The following is a 5,735-nucleotide window of genomic DNA, read 5'->3' on the forward strand; positions in this document are numbered from 1 at the left end:
GTTCTGGTACCTTTCCACCATATTTTTAGTTCTAAAACATTCATGGGTGTGGTGCGCCATCAAAATAGCACCCATTCAAAGTAACTTTGTCTAATGGATAATGCCTTTGGAATTGCTTTTGTGAGATTTTAATTTTTGAAATAATTATTGATGTCATGTAGTATTTCCTGGACTCCTGGTGTGGCACTGTAGGATAAACACTGGACTGCAAACACTAATGTTAGATGTTCAAACCCATCCACCAGCTGCTCCTTGGAAACTCTTTACAGGCTCACTATGAATCAGAATCGACTTAATGGCACTTAACTGTATTTCCTAGGAAGGAGCTAAATAAAGTCTTCCTCATTTCTTTGATTTCAGGTAGACATCAGAACATTTGTTAACACATATACAAAATTATATCACCTGTCCTTATTTGATAGTTATATGCATTCAAATTTTAAGTATATATCAGAATACTGTACAAAATAATCATATTTACCTTTCCTTGCAGTGAAATCAATGCATTTTAGTTGTGTGTGTGGGGGGGGGCCTGCATAAGTGCTAATTTTATTGTTGTTGTTGTTAAGTGCCGTCGAGTCGGTTCCGACCCATAGCGACCCTGTACAGGGTTTCCGAGGGTGTAAATCTTTACGGGAGTAGAAAGCCTCATCTTTCTCCCGAGGTGCAGCTGGTAGTTTCGAACCGCTAACCTTAAGGTTCGCAGGCTGATTCGTAACCACTACGCTACCAGAGCTCCTTGCTAATTTTATTATTATTCTTTAAATAAAATACTGTTCTGTATTTATTTTATTTCATAGTTTTTAATACCATTTTCTCCACTTCCCCTGCTCAGATGCCATGCTCACTGAAGAGCTTTTTCTGCTTCAACTCCTGGAGCTCTGCCTCCAGGAAGAGATTGGGTATCCAAACCACTTGGCATGCATGTTTCTTTTTTAAAAGCAATACACTAGTCATTTAATTAAAAAACAAAAACAAAAACGACTGCTAACATAACGAACACTTGTTGATTTAATTACTGTGCCTTATAAATGAAATTACACTGGTCTCAAAATAAATCCTCTGATGAGTCAGTGTACCCTCTGGGAGTCACTAAATTCATTCTCAAAGTCAGGACTTTTTTGATGCATCAGTTTCATCCCATATTGCAGCTTTAGTTTTTGAAGTATCATATTCTATATATGAAACTCAGCCAAGGCTGATCCCACTTCCGAGTTTCTTTCATTTGTTCTTCAGTTAAACAAAGATCAAATCTGATTCAATTAACAGTAAATTTTGGACATTCCCAGCATTTGGACCAGGGCTTAGGCTTAATTTTCACTTTTAATTGATTAACAAGAACTTCTTGGTTAGATACTTATGCTACTGGCTTCATATTCATATCAAAAGTGCTATATTCAGGAAGGGCATCACTTAAGTACAAGCTGTCATCCAGCTGTTTCTCTAACTTGACCACTTGGATCTCCTGAATTTGAAGATTATAAAGTTGAAAACAAATCTCAACACTTGTCCTTCAGTAGTATTCCTAAGGATAAATGTAGCTCCTAGTCTTTTTAGTAATCTCTGCATGCTGGTCCCCAGAAACTGGCTGATTTGTTCTTCCTCTTGGAGAAATGAATTCTGGGCTCAAGAATCTTCTCTCCTGGTGCAGGGTCTGATGCTGTTATGGTTTTGATGTTGGCTGGAATGTGGTCGGCCCTGAAGGCCCAGTGCTCTGCTGCCGGTCCTGTACCTTGTGGGCCCAGCAGACAGTAGAGGCCGGTGCAGGGAGTAAGTACCCTGGTGGCTCTGAAGGTCCAGGCTCCACAGCCCCCTACAATGCAGGTTGCCAGGTTCACTCCTAAGGTCAACTCATAATCAATGCATTTTAAATAAAGATTGATTTATTTTTGAATTTACTGTGGCATATTAGTAAAGAATTAATTTCAGAGTTGAGGCAATCAGTTCAGACATGCTCACAACAGAAATGGTTTTCTTACTGTCTTAATTTCAATTATTTTAGAAATTTCCATAGGGAGATGCATCATTTATTCATGCTTAGTTCTACTGGTAGCATAGTGGTTATGAATCGGGCTGCAAACCTCAGGGTCAGCAGTTTGAAACTACCAGCTGTTCTGTGGGAGACAATGAAGCTTTCTGCTCCTGTAAAGATTTACAGCCTCGGAAACCCTGTACAGGGTCATTATGAGTCGGAACCGAATCCACGGCACATAACAACAGCAAGTGTGTTACTATGATATTAGATCTGTCTTTTTTCTTCCATCTATGATTTCATCTCTTTTTTTTTAATTTGGCCAAATACTCAATCACTTTTTCTGTTTTATGTTGACTAAGAAGGAAGAGAGTCTGTGGTTTAATAAACAAAGGAAGCTTTCCTTTCTTAAAATGGAGCAATATAGAGTATTCTGTGAAGGCAGTGAAAATATTCACCATGACAACCAGCCTGCTGTACTCACTATGAAAAATACCGTTTGCATCTGTTCTACCAGAGATTTCTGAAATTAGCTTCTATGTATTGGAGAACATAGGGGAAGGTAATATATTTAGATTGAGAAGAACAAGAATTTGGTTGAAATTGAAAATTTGAGTGCATGTATGTATAGGCAGGAATCCAACTCAGCAAATATTTATAGAAATCTACTTGGCGTGTCTACATATTAACTCCCCCTTTTCATTGTAATTTCAATTTTTCATGTTCCTCATTTCTGTATTAAGTATTTTTTATAAGCATCTTTAGTCACTGTAAGGGATACCACCTTGTATACTAACCCATCATTCTTTAAGACTCCTGCTCTACAATTACACCAAACTTATAGTTGCTTCTCCACATTGACAAAAACTGCATACCTCATAGCTCCTCCCCCAATCATGGCATTATCTTAGCATGTTTATTCTATACATTTTAGATCCAGTTTTCTAGCATCCATCTACCACACTTCTTTTCCTCATCCACTTTAAGATTTTAAAAATAGGCATCATTTGTCCACCTTTGAAATTTTAAATTTAAATATGTCACTGTCTTCTAGCTTTCACACATTTCCACCAAATTTCTGCTTGATTACTGTGAGACCTCTACATCCTTGCCCTCTTCTCTGCTCCCACTAATCTTTTGGCTAGTTAAATTTAGAATTTCTTCATTAATCCTAGATAACATTTGACCCAGCTTCCACCCCTGCCAGGCCAGATTTCTTGCTCCTGCTCATGAACTATGATGAACAGCTAGGGAAAATGTGCAAGTGTACAACTGTGCAGAATGGGGACTGAATTATTTTCACTATCCAACATGGTAGAATATTTTAAAATTAAGTATACTTATGCTGGTATCGTATTTGGTAAAGCAGAAGAGGGAAACCCTCAATGTATTGACAGTAGTCACAAAAATGGAATCAAAGATACTAGTAATTTTGAAGATAACACAGAATCGGGCAGCATTTAGTTCTGTTACAGATAAGTTCACCATGAGTTGGTATCCACTCAGCAGCAACTAACAGCAACATGCAGCATTAGAACATTGTATAATTATTTTTTAACAGAATATTTAAGAATAGCACTTGTCTGTCTCTAGCTCTTTTAACTCTTAAAAAAAAAAAAAACTTTTAATTGAAGTATGACATTAATAGATGAAAATGTACCAATCATAACTGTATAGTTCAGAGCATTACTACAGAGTGAACACATCTATGTAGCTATCACCCAGGTCAAGAAATAGATCATAACTTGAATCTCAGGAGCTTTCTATTCATTTTCTTTACCCTCTTTTGGCTTCATAATATAGATTGGTTTTAATACTATTACTCTATAAAAGGAATTATATATGTATTTTGTCACAGCTTTTACTTATCATATTTATAAGATTGTTCATATTGTAGCTGTAGTTTGTTCATTTTCTTTGTTGTGTATTCTATGTGTCATTGAGAACAGTTGATACATTGCAGTGACTGCACAGTGGATATACTGTAGTTGATTTACTCTTTCTACTATTGATGGATATTTTCTCCCTAGTTTTTGGCTATCGCGAGCAATGCTACTCTGATACATGTATTTTTGTGCATTTGTTGTTGTTGTTAAGTGCTGTCAAGTCGGTTCCGACCCATAGCGACCCTGTACAGGGTTTCCGAGGGTGTAAATCTTTACAGGAGTAGAAAGCCTCATCTTTCTCTGGCGGAGCAGCTGGTAGTTTCGAACCGCTGACCTTAAGGTTCACGGTCCGATTCGTAACCACTACGTTACATATGTGCTTGCATTTCTGTACATAGTGTAATTTCTCGATTAAGTTATACATAATGTTTAGCTTTAATTGTTGCTGCTGGTTTTCCTAAGTCACTTAGCCAGTTGACATGCTCACCAGTAGAATATGACAGTTCCAGTTGCTTCATCCTAGTCTTTTCATTTTTGGCTATTCTGGTGAATGTGTAGTGCCATTTTTCTATATGTGTTTTATTTAATAGTTTTACTGTGGAAATTTCTAAAGAAATGTACAACTAGAGAAAATAGTATGATGTTTTATTGTTAGGTGCCATTGAGTTGGTTCCTACTCATAGCAACCCTGTAGAGGGTTTTTGAGGAGTGGTTGGTGAGTTTGAACTGCCAACCTTACAGTTCAAATGGACCTTGTGGTCAAATACTTGTCCTACAGCTTCATCAACTACCAACTCACTTCAGACTCTTTTTTAAAAACTTTTTATTGTGAATTGAATGAAGGTTTACAGAGCAGATTGTTTTACATTCGACAACTCTCATACTTTGCTTTCTTACAATGAGTGTAATCCCCTACATGTACTAACAGTTAACAGTATTCACCTCTATTAACCTTAACTACTGGATTCTCCCTGTGTCTTCCGATACTTTCATCTTTCCTCTGCTAACTTCTCTCTTGTATACTGTCTGCCCTGTCACCCAAGTTAACATGTGTCTACCATCCAGCCTTTGAATCATTTCCTTCCCCTCTGTCCTTTGTAATCATCATAGATTGTTTCTTTTATCAGGAAAACTTCTTTTCCTCTTAACTTTTTATAGTATTGGTCTTAAAATATTTGTAATTGACTGATTTCATTCAGCATAATGTCCTCCAGGTTCATCCGTGTTGTGAGGTGTTTTGCAGATTCATCATTATTCTTCAGCATTGCATAGTATTCCATTGTGTATATATGGTATATCGTGTGCTCTTCCACACTCCGCTCTGTCTCGAGAGGGGCGTGTAAAACACATACACACACAGTAAAAATAACAAGAGAGATAAGATGAGAACACTCACATTGTGGTGTGTTTTTTTGTGTGTGTGTGTGTGTGTGTATGTGTGTGGTGCTGTTGGTTTCTTTGTTTCATATAATTTCCTGCACTGAGCTCATGTTGTTTGTGAGTTTCCTTTCATTTTCTTTGTTTCTCTTGTGCTAATGTGCTGGACTGCTAAGTGGGTTTGAACTACAAGGTCGGTGGTTTGAGGTCACCAGCTGCTCATTAGAGACGGTATATGGTGCTGCTATGGGTCAGAACTGACTCGACAGCACTTAACAACAATGTTAATAACTCTTTCTGACTTTCATCTTTTTTATTTTGATGTGAAAGTGTGTTCATTTTTTTTTTTTTTTTTGAGGTTACCCTTGTAATTTATTAATGTTTTTCCATTTAAAACAGTTGGTTGTATCTTGAAATTCACTTGACTTCCTTGCCATATGGAAGTTCTGTATCTATACTTATGTGCTTTGTAGTAGACTTCATTATAAACTCATATTTCT

The 5,735-nt window shown here is 37.0% G+C and overlaps 1 pseudogene; it reads right to left on the minus strand.

Moving 5' to 3' along the window:
* Positions 1-1,110: 1,110 nt before the first annotated feature.
* Positions 1,111-5,735, minus strand: part of LOC102841798 — a 6,759-nt pseudogene continuing 2,134 nt past the window's right edge.

Source organism: Chrysochloris asiatica, unplaced genomic scaffold, assembly GCF_000296735.1.
Source record: "Chrysochloris asiatica unplaced genomic scaffold, ChrAsi1.0 scaffold00225, whole genome shotgun sequence".
Taxonomy (NCBI): Eukaryota; Metazoa; Chordata; class Mammalia; order Afrosoricida; family Chrysochloridae; genus Chrysochloris; species Chrysochloris asiatica.